At 45.2% G+C, this 15,895-nt stretch overlaps 1 protein-coding gene and 1 long non-coding RNA gene across 4 annotated transcripts in view; one reads left to right on the forward strand and one right to left on the reverse strand.

The window, feature by feature from the left end:
* The window catches only part of LOC114874001 (epidermal growth factor receptor), a 130,218-nt gene that overhangs the window by 48,910 nt on the left and 65,413 nt on the right, over positions 1–15,895 (reverse strand). Inside the window, exon 1 of one of the 3 annotated variants that reach the window (XM_029182856.2) lies at positions 8,967–9,872. The exons of the other annotated variants lie outside the window; for them this stretch is intronic. The gene's annotated coding sequence lies outside the window, so the exon portion shown is untranslated. Of the gene's footprint in view, positions 1–8,966; positions 9,873–15,895 lie in introns of those variants that run through there. 3 annotated transcript variants of the gene reach the window in all.
* LOC123987737 lies at positions 10,014–10,861 on the forward strand. Its single transcript, XR_006829343.1, has 2 exons — positions 10,014–10,506; positions 10,579–10,861. It is a non-coding gene; the product is annotated as an uncharacterized LOC123987737 (long non-coding RNA).

A 15,895-nucleotide genomic window follows, 5' to 3' on the forward strand; every position in this document is an offset into this window, starting at 1 on the left:
TCCGCGCTGTTCACCGGAATCGATCAAACTTCACGCCTGCCGGCACGATGGGTCTTGGGTAATTAACGAAGACGACTTGATTCCACGTCGTCCGTCGTCTTCATCGACCACCTGATTACCTGAACATCGACGATCAATCAACAGTTCTTTTCCAGTTTTACCACGAAGAAGGTTCGTTTGTACCTCAACGAAATCTCATTAATCCCTTTTTTTTTTTTATTATAAAGTGTTTCATTAATTTTTGCAGATAATCGTATCTGTTCGGTCAGTAAATACGATAAAAATAAATTTTCTCCGATTTATAAGTATTTTTATCGCACCTTGGAAGGAGAAAGGAAAACAGAGATCAGAATGATGTACACAGAGGCATACGGATGCAAGATATACATACAGCGACAATGATAAACGGCTCGATAAGCAGAGCAATATCGAGGAAGATAAAAAAGGTGGCAGAGCTGTAGGAAATAACACGCAACAAGGGAACATCTTACAAATCGCAAAATGGAAGAAAATCGACTCCGGCTCCGTTAGCGAATCCCTTCTATATGAAGCCGCGATGCTGAGTCATAAGCCTACTGCCCTTAGGCAACCTTCTTATCCTCTCTACAACGTTCAACATCCTTCCTATCCTAACTGCGTAATTTTCTACTGAAATATTACTTTTCTCCGTGGCTTGTAACGAGACGTTTCCTCTTTTTAAAGCGTAAATTCAAACATCAAATATATATAGAGGGTCTTGAAAGGCTAATGCACCGACTAATTTGCAGTTCCCTTGCTTTTGGATAGAGTAGACTCTTACTTACTGCCTTCAACGCCTATTTTCACTAATACTATTTATTGTATTTTCAGGCGTGTAATTTGTTCACACGTTACATTCGCGATCGAGGCGTTCATTAAGGTTCCGTTTCCCAAAAATCTCCTCTTCTACACCCTCAAACATGGACAGTTATCACGATTCTGTTATCGTTAGAGTTGCATGTAGTGCTTGTTTAAAAAATTGCGTCTTCATATTAAATTGTTATCTAATTGTCACCGTATTACTGTCCATGGAATGACCCTTCAGACGCGTCCAAGTACGCCTGGAAAACGAAGAGGGTAACATCCGCGCGACCTCATGGTAAGGAAACTGCGCCGCAGCCCGAAGGGGTGCAAATGACCCGACGACCTTCGATCTTGCCGATGACCGACGTCGCGTCTGAAGAAAGCCACGGAACAATAGACCCGGTGACAGTCTGGGTGCACGAGGAAGGGGTGAAAAGCTTCCGGCTGGGACGTCGGTCAATTATGCAAGGCGCCGCGAGTGTTTTCTCGTACAAAGGACAGCTCGCGCTGTTTCCGAGCGTTGGGGAAGCAAAACGGGGGAATCGTGGTCGCCTCTCGGACGTCGTGGGATACAAGAGGAACTGTATACACAGGGTGGGCGTCAAGGACTCTCGAAGCGAAAGAGGAGAGACGGTGGACCGGTAAGGCGGCCATATGTGGACACCGTGTAGACGAAGGAGCGCGCATACGCGCGGATCCTCCTTTCGCCTGTGCACGAAATTTTATTGCAATTCTGGAGAAGCATTAAAATTCGACATCTTTTTTTTTTTTTTTAACAGTCGCCTTCGCGGAAGCGATTTATAATTCATATTAACGGTGAACTTTTCAAACTGTGATTTTCGGGAACTGAAAGAAAAACTATAAAATTGTAGGTGCAAAGAGGAAAATTAAAAAGTGGCGCGCTCACGGGCGTGTAGACATTCGAATACTCGTTTGTCGGGTTGTGTTCTGGCTGCAAGATGGATACCGTGTTCCTAGGGAGTCCACTCCGGTTCTCCGCAGAGCGCGTGCCAATGTAAGCGACTGTTTCGCGGTCCTGCACCGATCAATCGTCGGGTTTTACACCGTCGGGACGCAAACTGGTTTCGCAGGGACGTATTTGCGTTAATGGGACGCCCGTACCACGAATACCTATCACGGAATGTGGCACACAAGGAAAACCAGCACGTTCCGTTTAGAAACTATGAAATCCTAGTTACGACATCGTTTTTTCTCCGATTTTCTTGTCACTTACGTCCACGGAATATACGAGCAGACGGATATAACGTTCATAACTGATTTGTTCTTCAAGTTTCAGAGTGTAACTGGTGCTTTTATGTTGCAAGGGATTGTATTCTATTTCATTTACGCTGAATAACAGTTTCAATTATCGGATGATCAATATCGCCTTTACCTCTGTGCTCATTTGCGTAAGCAAGTTCGAGCGCGTGGGTTCAATGGTAAAAAGTCGGTATAATTGATGTAATTACTAGCCAAAGAGCGGTCCGTAGTCTTAGGCACGGATACAGAAGGTATCTCAACCTACCCATCGAAAGGCTCGCCTTTCATTTCGAACGACCCACGTAACGCAAAAGTATGTGCCGCGTGCGTTCTCGCGAAAACACAAGAGAAGGAAAGGATTTTCTCGTATCGTGCAAACGCGAGACTGGAAGGTAAGCGAGCCGAACGATCGGTGGACCGATCGGTTGACCGATCGGTTCTACCGGCCACGAAAGGTATTGCGATACATGTAATTGTACACGAAATCGCGTGTCGAACCGAGCTCCGGCTACGAGTGCAACGAGGAGAAAAAGGTTGCACGGGATCGGGAAGGTCGAAGATATTCTGGGAATCGAAAGGTCCGTTTGGGGAATAGCGTGAATGAATGTTGAGGGGATGAGTTTTCAGAAGGAACGAAGAATGCAATTCAAAGAAATGCATTTAACGTCACGCCAAGTCTGGTGTTATTATACTCTGCAATATTTTTTGAAACATTGAAAGTCATATATGATTTGATCACATAAAAGAGTCGCAAAATAACACTTATACTGTAGCAATCTGAAGCTTAAGAGTTAATAAAAATGAACGCATTCGTACACCTTTCATTAATGACTGGTTATTAGAAAACTGTACAATGTATAACTTGAATGAAGTACATGTAATCATCCACCGTATCCTGAGTATTATCTTCTATTAATAGTACACAGTTGTTTAATAAAAAGACACACAAAATATCCCCCTTGTCGTAAAGAATCGAGCAAAAAAGAATCAGTTGACGAGTTAACTCGAAGGGGTTAAAACACGATGATCGACAAGAAGCACAGCAACGGAAGAGGATGGGGAAAAAAACCCGAGGCATCGAATCATCGAGAAATATCTCCTTTCGCTCCGTTCACCGCTCGAATGCAGTCGCATCAGAGGAAAAATACGCGGTCATAAGATTCTTCAGCAACCGGACTTGGGCGCTTAACCACGTATGTACTCTGCCGTTGCGGGCAAACGTGTACGGCTTCTATACATCTCTTCGAGGTTGAATTCTAGTCGTAGCGAGCCCTCGTAATCTCTAGCCCCCGAGGTCAACACGATGCTCGTCCACACGACGGCTGATCCTCTGTAGATAGAGAAGCCCGCCCGAGTAACCCGTGTTGGTACCAACTCGGTACACGATGCTACCCTCTGTATTGGTAGATAGATACCCGGCCAGCACCCGGTTCCTTTCTCTCTCTCATCCGAGGCTGGCTGCATATTATGCAGCCAAAGTCGTGCCCCGGCTAAGACAAAGGGCTCCACGGATGCTGCGCCGAGATAACAGTAGCGAGAGCAGCCAGGTTCAAAGGTTCCAACTTTTCGACGCCGAACATCGTGGAATTATGAAATTCTTTTATTTCAACCTTCGTCGCGATGGAAGCATAGGCACGCTCGAAGCGTCAAGAAGTAGTAAGTCTAAATTAATAAAGATTTATGAAGAATTAGGTTTTCCTTTGAAAAGGAATATTAAAAGATTCAAGTTGACCAAATTTCTTTTCCAAATATTGTATACTAGAAATTCCACTTTTCACGACTGCGATCATAAGGGAAGTTGATCCCTTATTTTAAAAGAGCAGAGAATTCTACCTTCTCGTAGATATCTCGGAGTACCAAGATTATTAAACAGCATATATTACATTTGTTTCGTTCCAAGTGTAGGAATACAGCTGAGCGAACGTTACGAGCAGTGTGTACGTGATAAGAGATAAGAGGGCTTGTCCAACAGTGGTTCGTGAGTTTTACCAGGTGTGAATGGCAACTAATAAAGTTAGGCTTATCTGGCCGCTGGTGAAACGTACGTCTTAAATGTTAACCAAACACGGTTCTCGGTCGAGCATGGAATTTTTGGTCAAACGAAAACACTGTTACGCTCCCCTTTCGTTTATTGCGACCTTTCACAATGGCCCATAATTAACAGCGCGTTACCAGTAATTAACTGTTCGATTCTTGCGGTTTGTGCAAACGTTTCGAGAGGCCAGGCACAGCTGGCGAGGATCGCAATCGCATTCCACGAGCGAGAGAGGCGATTATCGTGCACGAATCTCGGCAGAAGAGCGTTCGAGCACGGCGACGCCGAAGATATTCGTGATGCAATCGCGGATCTATGATCCTCGAGGTGGTTTGACTCGCGGGAAATCTCAAGCTGTGTCCCGGGACGCCGCGTACACTCCGTGCATAGTGGATTTCGTGTGCATCCTGCACCATAATGGACGGTATAGCAACCGTTCGTGCGCGACTTTAGCATCGGTTTAACCTCATTCCAACAGCTGACGTCACTCTCGCCTTTCCCTCGACTCTGGACCTTCCAGCATCTCCCGAGATGTGCAACCAACCATCTATCGACTATTATAGACGAACGATCATTCGTCTCGGTTGACGACCGTCTGCTCGCAGATCTACTTTCTTTTCTTGTCGAGATAAATATGAATATCTAGGTGCAACATGCGACCGAGGTGCCATGCCGCCGTGAAAGCGACTCGATTGTGAAATTTAATCGACTATGGTTTCTAGAACACGTGCTTTTATCGAATTTCTGTGCCCATTCGAACGGAAGTGTCTAGAACACTGATATCGCTAACGTTATTGACGATAAATTATTGTTTTGTGCAATCAAAGTCTCACGTGTACGATTATTTTGTCTTTTTCCCTTTGTCAATGGTAATTCATGGCGTCGTTAGATTACTGATAATTGCATCGTCAGAGAATGATTGGGACGAGCGATGGAAGTTGTTAACTCAAAGATTCCGCAATTGCAGCGAACAATACACCGCGGTAAGGTAAACGATCAAAAATTGCAGAAATTGTCCTCGAGTCTTTGAAATAACTCGACGGCAGTCCCATAAATTTGTACCTACACATAGCTTTCAATACCATAGCGGACTTAATAACACTGTCAGTAGTGTAAAAAATGGCATTAAAGTGTTACGTGACGTATCTGACATTTAACGAGCGACAGATTTTTATAATGCTGTTAACGAGGTCGTCGATGCCCCGCGAGTCCTCTAGCTTATCTAAATTACATGTACAACAAGAATCTTCTCTGACGATCGATAATATAGATCTTTTTTTACGATACTTCAGGAACAAAACGTTCCATTAAAATAGTCATCATTTTATAACGTATCGCCCCATTAAGACCGACAATGATTTGTTAAAACACGATTGCTCGTAAAGAAATGAACAATTTTTGAAACAGGAAGCAAAGGTGTTCTATTCGTCTATAAAAACCGAGGTAACCTTGTTACGTTAGTGTGCGTATTCTTTCCCTTTTGACCACAGCAAAGCAGGTGAGCCATCCCATAGAAAGGTAGGCACCCCATAGAGATCTGACGTCAATATCCTCCAACTAAGACGGGCCTCGAGGGTCCGAGCATGGGTTTTAAAGTATCCCATCAATGTTCCAAAATCTATGCTGCACTCGACTCTTGTACCTGGAAAAGCCGTAAAGAACGAGCTACTCGAAGTCTACTCCATTGGAAAACATTTGTTTTCGAAAGTCGAGGACATGGCAATGGAATGTTGGGATGAAATAAAAATCAATTCACCTCTTAATTACCCTGCCAACCGTAGCCATCTCATTAAGCCTGTTTGATATTTAAACAATTTTCTGTTCACAATTATCGTAGGTACACGTTAATCTTAGAAAATTGAAAATTGTTCAGGGACTGTTTTTCCATATCGAAGCGATAACGAACAATCGCCATTGATTTACAACATACCTCGTTTCGCGCATAAGAGTAAATTATAAAAATCTTGGAGCCGGATTTCGCGAGATAATGGTAACGTTACCGCGCCTACGAGACACCATGTAATGGAACAGTTTACCGTGTGTCCGGTTATCAGCCAGAAACTGGTCGATGTGACAAATCGCGCGATATCAAAGAATCGAAGTCGGTCTTGCAAATCTATTTATCACCGGTATGCCTTGTCTTTCGCTTGAAAATAATACCTCTCCGTAACGCGAAATCGTCTCGAACAATGTACGTTGCATTGATTGCGTTAACAATCGGTTTTCCTCTCCCGGAAACGTTCCGGAGACGAAGAAAAAGCGAGTGAATTTCGTGTAGGTTGCTCGTGCACACGCGTCATCGGTATTCTAAGTTTCCACGACACGTACACGAACACAGGAACCACCATCCACTAGTATTGATAAGGAACTTTTCCATAAATTACTTTGAAACACAGAGGTCTCTTGTATTTTCAGGGATGCGCTTAATTCCATTCTAATTATATGGATGACATTCTAATGTCATTCCTGCTGGACTTTTCCTTTTTCTTTTCTTTTTTTATAGTTATTCCGTTGTGTGGACACGAACGGTTTAATGTACTTCTGCAGCAGAGTAGGCGCGTCCTTAGAGGAGGCAGAATACGTTTCCTTCTTTTTTTTTCTCTCGATGTGCATCACCAGGGAATGCATCCTACATCATACTCGACCGACTGCATCCATATGTACGCATAACCATAAACCGACATCCCAAACGTGGTATTCCGTCGTCGAATGATACAGGGATGTCAACAGCATTCGTTACCGTAACGAACGTTAGCACACCGGTAAACCGGCGATCGGGTTCGTTCGTTGCGTTTCAACAAATTATGCAGCAGCTTTTCTTCACTTTGACTACGCTGGAATAAATTTGTAGCCGACTAGGAGATGTAAATCGATCCTTTCTCCATTTTATGATTTTCAAATGGACCGGAATATATTGGGCCGATGCATAATTCTCTGTCGTTTTGTTAATCTTTTCAAAACATTCATTTTTCATGGGAAATAAAATGAGCGATCAATTAATTATGCATGCTATGGATTTCATTCAACGTTAAAGTGACTAGAGTTCAGGAGAAAAAATTTGTTTAATTGACATTTACGATTTCAATACCACTTATTTCTTGATAAGAAGAAATCCAGATACCTAACGATTACGTGCATGTTAATGTTGATAAATACTTAGTTGATAAATGTTAATGCTAATTGACCTGATAAGAGTTTAATTACACTCGCGGATTCCACGTAAATAAAGTAATTACGCGAAGAAGCAAAACTTAAAATCGAGATAATTTTTTACTCGTTCGTAGTTAGCGAAAAGAGGAAGGATTAACAGTAGACAGGGGAGCATTTAAAAAAGAAGCAGAAAACAATGTTTCCAATGTAAAGTTGAAAGAAGCAGATGTCAAAGGGTAGTTTAGTCGGCAGACAAGTGGAAGGGGAGGGGGGAAAAAAGGTGAAGAGCTCCAGGTTTTTCCCGTGGCTTGAGAAGTTTGAAAAGGTAAGCCACCTAATGGTCCGGTGCAGTGGCAGATGTCACATGCTCGCCGGCCGGATGTTTTTCAAACGGGCGTTTTGCTGCCAACGCAAGCAGACTGCTTCTTACCCCGGCGTTCAAGTCTCCGCCCGATGCTTACTAACAATCCTGCGAACATTAGGCGCCGCAGATCCCCGGCGAGCTCGCGGCCAAGAAATTCCAGGCTTGTGCAATCCGAGTGCTCGAACGGTCGCTTATCGACAATGCTGTTTCTTTTTAACCATCACATCGTGTACGTTCGAGGAGCCCGCGAACGCAATTGGAACGTGGCGTATCGAGAAACAAGGAAGTATTCGTCGAAACGTCACGAGACAAGCGCGTCGATGACGCAAAGAGAAATTCAATAAAGAAACGCGCGAGATCCGCGTGAAAATGGAAGATCTACGAAACGGAAGAAACACGGAGGGAGAAGAGGAAATCGACAGGGACGCATGGATGTACCGAGGTCGAGCGGGTGTTTGTAATTACGCGCAGTCTGGATCGAATTCACCGTTAACAACTACCAAGTCCCGATACACCTATGACGAGGTGATCGAATTGCAGGGTAACCACGAGGAGAAATCGGAGTAAAGTCGGTCTGTGAGAAGTGCTAATTTCGATCAAGCGAGCTGAAACGCGGCTACCGCTCGATCCTGGCGGATCGACACGAGGGGTCGCTTTTTCCTTGGCACGGTGTCAAAATGATCAAGAGCGATCGGTCGCGGTGGCCCGGTAAAAACGCGATCATCTGGTCACGTAGTATCCGCGACAAGCTACAAATGGTTCCGCGGATCTGTTTACGTTTCGGCAAGAATTTATGGGACGAACGTGGATCGCGGCCGGTACGTGAAAGTCTAGGCACCGCGCGATCCCGACGAAGAAAGACGGCGTCGAGTGCCGTCGACCGTTCGGTCCTTTATAAATCTTTTAGCTGAAAAGCCACGTAGGTATGCCGGGCTTTTTACAGAAAACGCGCGCGTCCACTTCGATTTCGGTGGCGGCGCGGCAAAAGCGTCCATCGCGACCAGGATAATTCTGTGGCCCGTGTTGCAAGAGAGAAGAATGTACGCAAGAAAAGTTAAGGCGTGTCGATCTACTGGACCGGGGAGATCGTCTTGAACGACGACGACGAGGACGACGTTTCTCCAGAAACTTTCGCCGCTGCCGCTACGAACCGACTAGATTACACCTAGCCTCCGACAGTCACGGGAACATTCGGAGAAGTCATTGAACTCGGCGAATATTTCATCTTATAGCAAAGCTTGAATAGTTTAAAATATCTTCTGGATGCTAACGTGGAAACAGAAAAGTACTCAACAGCTGAGCCGAGCAACGTGTCTCTGCCGCAAAGTCACTCACCGATTTAGAAGCGATCATTCGGCCAATGAAATATCCAAGGCGCGGCATTCGACGAGTTTCAAGGAAACGAACGTTCACTTTCAAAACTGGTTAAATGTGTCTCCGAACTTTTCGTCGCCGCACTCGAAACATTCATATCATCCGTTCCATCGACTGGTATTGCACTTTCACGTAAACGACGTTCCTCGTGGAAATGCTCTGCGTCCACGTGGTCACGACTGTTTGGGAAATCAGCGAAACTTACTGATAGCGTTTGACGAACTTTGGTCGAGATCGTATCGGAAAGGTGAACACGCGGAAAGTCAGAGGCGAGAAAAGAGAGCACGACGTGTGGGAACGGGCGCGTCCGTGAGATCAACTGATCGAGGTGGCACGCGAGATCGAGTTTACGGGTTTGATAAGAGGTGCACGCGCGCACGCGTTATCACTGTCGAATACGTTGACGGCGCACTCTGCGTCGGCTTGGCATCGCTTCCACGAACCCGCTTCTCGGCCGTCTCGAGTTCTCGAGTACGGGGCAGATAGGAATTCCTTCGTCGTTCCTTCGTTCACATAAAATCCGAAAGTTTATCGTCACCGTTTCGGCCAACCTGTTCTCCGCTGACGATACTCCGAAACGTTTCACCTTCGACTAGATTTACCCTATACTTTCTTAGCTGAAAACTATCGCGTTCGAAGAGTTCTCCGCAGTGATGTCCACCCACGACGTAATTGGCGATCGAAAAACGACAACGGACAACGGAACGTTTGCTCGACGCGGTTCCGTTGTTTTACGGATCACTCGCGATTCCACGGTTCGACGATCAGAGAAAGAACGCACGCGTTTGAACAACACACGAGAAAGGAAGAGGCGGCTTTCACGAGAATTCCAGCCGATCTTTCGAGGCCTCCTCTTCGGTCCGCGCGTCTCACCTTGCGGAGAGCGAGTCTCCAGGTCGGCCATGCAACAACGCACAGGTCCACGCTGGGCAGCAGTCTCTCCTTTCCTCTCCTGCACCTTCGGGGCCTCACCCTTTCCACCTTCTACCACCACCACCACCGCTTGCCACTACAGCCACTACCATCGTCCGCATCGGAGTCGCCACCACCGTCGGAGTGCCTCTCCACCTTCTCCTTAGCTGCCGTCAGACTTCCTCCTCTCTCTCTCTTCCTTTCCTCTCACCACCGGCCAAAAGACAACTCCTAACCTCTCTTCTCGTTTCACCTCCTCCAACTTCTCCTCCTTCTTCACTCCGTTTCTCTACTTTACTCCTCTAGCCAGGTAGACCGGCTAGCTATCTCTACGCTCCGACTCTCTCCCGGACCCCTTTCACGCTACGTGGAACATTTCAGTGTGTGCGCATGCCACGCACGATCCCCCTCGGCTCTCTACACCTGAGGGTTGCGTACGGTGCATCTGGACTTGGAAAAAACATGTGTTCCAGGAGTGTCTGGCCGTGACAGAGGCTGGGATACGCCGCGTTGCTCCACAACCGCGAATCTTCGTCTCACGGAATTGGAGCGCTCGATCGAGCGTGGGTGTCTTCGAGTGAAATACAAGGTAAACGCTTTGAGAGAAGTTTTTTTTTTTATATTAACCTAGCATCATCTAATAGTTTTCTCAAAATTTCAGTTGCACTTATCGTACACACAGACTTATCATTCTGCCAGATTTTCGAGGACGAAGCTATGACCTTCCTTAAGTTTCGACGCACAGCTGCATATGTAGATATAGATTCGAGGGAAATTCCGGAAGAGATATCTTATCGAGTACCGTACGTTTGTAAACTGAAATGTTACCACGGATTCCGTGAACCGAAAGAACGTACCTAGAATTCAATTTCCCTGCAGATTGATTAAATGTCTCTGTCGATGTGTTAAATTTATTCGCTCAATAAAGACACTTTATAAACGGATTATGGATTTCGTTGAACTTTCAAACGAGAGAAATTTAAATTGTTTTTCGACTTGTTTCACTGTTTGTTAAAATAAGCGGCATGAAACTGTTGCGCTTAATGGAGCACCCAGTAGTTGTAAGAATGTGGAATCGTGTTACGTAAAAGCCACCTTAGGCAGGCGTGAAAATACATCGTGTTCGGTTTCTCAGAAGAATCTACCGCTACGGAGCCAGTTTCAGACTTTTGAAAACTTGCAATTGCTAGTAAGAATTCCGCTGACGGAATTTTTTCCAGGAGGAGCGCAAAACTACTTTACCGTAAATACGTAATAACGAAGGAACTTTCGACTAAGAACGAGCGAACGAGCGCTTCTTTCGGTCGAGGTTATGCCTTAACTCGTAAACGTTTCTGAGTCGGTAAATTAGCAAAAAAGATTCACGTCCCGTAAAACGTTGAATCGAAACTAGCGGAACTTCCTCTATATTAACGTTCAAAACTAGGAATAGAAATTAATCGATTCGATTTCGTTATTCTAATTCGTAAAAATTTTTAAATAATACCAATCTTTATACAGACATTTCCAATACACCGCGCAGAGGGGTAGTTTCTCGATTTTTAGCAGGTGCTTTTCGATGCCCTGCTTCGATCTGATACGGGGCTGACCCCTGAAGAATCATCCCGAACAACCCTTGACATTTTTCCTCCAACACCGACAGGGTACCTGCATTGTTCTCTTCAAGTGGTTTGACTATTTCTACGGTATTGTTTGCCTTCGTTCGACCTCACCCCCGCAAAAGGGCTCCCCGCGGCGACAGACAGCCCCGCTAACACGCCTAACAACACAGGAACAATACTGCAAAATTTCCGACCGAGAATAGCCTATTCGTATCCCATTTGTCATTGTTCGAGAACTGTTCCTCTCGCTGGGAGACTCTTGAAACTCTTCTTGAAAGGACGACTTTGCATCACTTTGGAATCCATCGCGAATGCTCGACAACGGTTCAGCTTGAACTTCATTTACATTCCGAGGCAGAACATTTCTTGAAATTCTGAAAGCTTTGTAACTTCCAGTTAAATACGAAGAAGTGTAAAGAACGAAAATACGATGAAATGTAGCCCTTGGTAAATTCGAAGACGGTGCGGCACTTTGACGCTTATTTTGTTCCTCGGCATGAACGATGAACAAAATTTTGTCACCTAAAACAATCTCGAAGGGATGAATTTAATTGAAATGAATTCTAATTGAACGAGTAGAAAATAGATAGCGTTGAGTCAGAAAGGATCGATGGTTGGTCTCGAGTTTGGTCATTAGAAAACGACGATTCACTTTTCACGGTGACGCTAATTGTCGAACGCGCAGGTTGCCTTGGGGCGATAATGACGATCGCACGAGTTCAGGAACCAACAGGTGGTTTCATGAGCGCGTGGGCCGAAATTTAGCCGCTTCTTCTTCTTCTTCCCGCTCGCTGATTTCTCGTTTACGCGCGTGAAATGGCTCGTTGAAGCGTGACTCTGTCTAACGCGCGATGACGAAACGTTTGACAAAAATGTCCACCATTTAAACCCGTGGTTTAACGGAGAGGTTCGTTCAAAAGAAATTGAGTAATTGATTACTGAAAAATTTCAGTTGAGTTACTTTTGAAATCGTACGACGATTTTCGTTAGCAAATAAAATTCCCTTGAGTTAGATGATTTCGAGGAATTCCAAACGCGTATGCAACGTGGATCCGGCAGGATAATTCCGATTGTAAGGAGGAGGATGACGGTCATAAGGAAGCAGAAGATCAATCTCTATGGCGGCTGGTTGGACGTCAAGCGAGACAGGGCCAAGCTCGTATCTCGCGCTTCGACGCGCGATTTACAGCTGCCGCGTCGCTTTATTCCCCAACCTGTTCTCCTCTCGTGCCCGATGCTCGCCTAAGGAACGCAGAAACTCGCGTTCCTGTTGCGGAGAAGCCCGCGTTGCCGTACGCGAATCAGATAAAAGTGGCACTGCAAAGTATACACCGCGGCCTCCGCCACGACTTTGAAGAATCGGCCAGGATTCACGGGAGGATACCGCCGCGACTGCCGTCACCGGTGCGCTATGGATGGCTGAGATTTTTGCGATAAAAGCGCATTCTATTTCCTCGACACCGACGTTTTAACGATAGATCAACCTTCTCAGATTTCCGTAGAAAGTGGAAAGTTGCGAATTAACCCTCGATCCTGACCTCAACGTATGAAACGCATAAAACGCTGTTTCGAATAAAATTACAGACTCAAATTTCTAATTGAAAAATGTGCATACCATGGACACAGAGCATTGGATGCAACGTTGGTTAGAATACCGGTTCGTGAAGCGCAGTGGCGCCGCGCCGTTAGGCGAGGAATTCGCGTTTGCAAAAATTCCCACAAGTCGATAGGATTTGAATAAGCCTTTTGCTTCTTAAGCCACGAAACTTACTTAACCACTCGATTAGCTGTCCAAGCGTTCCTGGGATTCCCGACATCGACCTGGCACGTGTACTTTTACTAAGAATCGTACTTGTTACTGCACTTACATGTACCTCTTTTGGAATCAGGGAAGTGTCTATCATATCTTATCTATAATTAACCTTTAACTGCTATTGTGGGACTCTAAAGTACAGTAACTTAATTATTTTAATAAGAACGTGTAATAAGGGTGTAAAGTTATTTCAAGTCCTTTTCGTTCTAAAAATTGGGGCTCTCTCCATGGTCCGTCGTCCGAGAGTCGAAGAAGTATATTCCCTCCGTATTCATATTAGGAAGAATACAATTGTTCAATGTTTTTCCCTAACTAATACTATTTCTGCACTCACGTCTTAGGTATTTGATTTAATATTATGGTCAATAGTGTTAATTTAAACGTAAAGCTGAAACTGTAAGTGCCCCATGATTAATGTACAGGAGTATATATTGAGATGTACAAGAATTTTAATAATACGAATGATCGCGACGCATATATACAACACGATCGCTCAAGGGTGTAACACACCCTGCAAAGAAGAAGACGTAAAACCTACAGAAATATTGCTTCGACGAGGTTGGTGATCAAAGAGGCATCGATAAGCAGGAACGTAGCTAACTCGGAGAAGATCGAGCGTCAGTTCCAGGAACTCGTTAATAATAATCCACGGTGAAATTATTTATTTAGTCCATTTGCACGTTCGTCTCTGTCTTAGTATGTGACTTGGCCGGTAATGAATCGTTCGTATACGCCGTTGAGTTACAACAGCACCACAGGCTCCAACCGAATATGTCTACCTGGCTACAGGGCCGCGCAAAAGATGCGCCGCGAGGATAACACCGTCCGAGTCTATCGTCCTTTTATTTTCTCCGCTCCTTCGTTCGTTTCACCCTCCTTTCCCGCCGCCCTTCGTCGCGCGCGCACTTTCCTGTTCTTTCCATTCTCCTGTTGTCTATACACCCTTTGTCCGGGACTTGGTATTTTACTTTCCTGCTACCAAGCAACAGTCATTGTTCCCAGCGTAGAAAATCGAACGAGCGTTTCTCCAGTATCGTTTGCAAAAATCATCAAATTGCGAGGGTGGTTTTGTTACCTGGAAATCATCGTCCCTCGTTAATGCGTTGATTGGCGCGTGAAATTGAAAATTTATGGCGAATGTATAAAAACAGATGATATTTAATGATACGATATAATATTTCGAAAATGAGGGGAGTTAATTAGGAATTATCGAGACTCGTACACCCTGGAGTTGAATAACGGAATTCGTGCTATTTCTGAGAACTATCGCTGAGTAATGTTGAAGCACTTCCAATAAGGTATCGAGCAGTAATTTCGATGCTTAATAACGATACTTGGATCAAGGATCGTCGTTGACCTGTCAGGCTCGTCAACGAGAAGAGACCTTGCGTCGCGACAAATCCTTCTTTGCTCGTCCTTAGCCGTCCGCCTCCCACGAATCGTCCCACGGCCGCCAATATTTGCGGAAACGAAAAGAAACGGTAAACACGGAGGAAACCTGTCCATTCTTTCAGTCGATCCACTGGCCAGTTTGAAAGAGAAGAAAACGAGTAGCGTTCAACGAAACGAGCCATCTTGGTCGCGATTGACGTGGAACACGTCGGGACAGGCTTCATTAGCTCCGAGAGATTTTAATTGCGGCGCCATTCTCAGCCCACGATATTTGTTTCCAACGATATCCTACTTTTCGCAGCGCTTTTCAAAGAACCATAGCCGTTCGATCGGTCGAAAAATTTCGAAACGAGACGCGTTCGTATCGCGTGCTCGCGACTAATCGGTGCAAAAGTTCGAGCAGCACTGAACAAGAGTATTAGAGGCGCGTTTAGGAATGTGGACGCTTGCCGTGGACTCTGTAAGAAGCGCGACTCCTTTCAATTACGCCGACGGTATCGACATTCCGCGTACGGTCTTCAGCAAATATCGTTGGACGAGGATTAAAAATCACTTGGAACTTGGAGTAAGCCGACCGATAATAGCCAGCATTCCTTTTGAAATCGCGCGGCTCTTTCGCCGGCCGTAAAGACGACAGAAAAGAACCGGTGACGGCATACCGAGCGACGTTAACTCCGAGATTTTAACTAGTTCCCGTTGACACGTGTCAATAAACATTCTACGTTATTGTGCGTTGATAAAGCGATTCCTCGATGGAGCGGGGGACGTTCAAAATCCCCCGGGAAAGTACCGTTTCCTGCTGAAGAACGTCGCGTCGCGTCCTTTCATCTTGAGAAACAGTCGAACTACGGTAATGACGAACTTTATGACAATTCTTGTTTCACTTTCTCGTTTATTTTTCTTGAATAACGACGCGAAATTATGGATCATTGTGAGATACAGATAGGGTTAACAAGGCCGGTGAAGAAAGTTATCGAGGTCGATAATAATCTACGATCAACGACAGGTTAATTTAATCGAACGTACGGCATAATAACGCGGAGCAGAAATTATTATCGGTTTCGATGCTTTTTCCTGCTTCGCGGTTGGTACGTTCCGCCACGGCCTGCCTTCGATCGAGCTCGCTTTTTTCCTCGATTCGGCCAATTTCTTGACACATGTTCGCCCGTGCA

The sequence above is a fragment of the Osmia bicornis genome, chromosome 4, assembly GCF_907164935.1.
Source record: "Osmia bicornis bicornis chromosome 4, iOsmBic2.1, whole genome shotgun sequence".
In the NCBI taxonomy this organism is placed as follows: domain Eukaryota; kingdom Metazoa; phylum Arthropoda; class Insecta; order Hymenoptera; family Megachilidae; genus Osmia; species Osmia bicornis.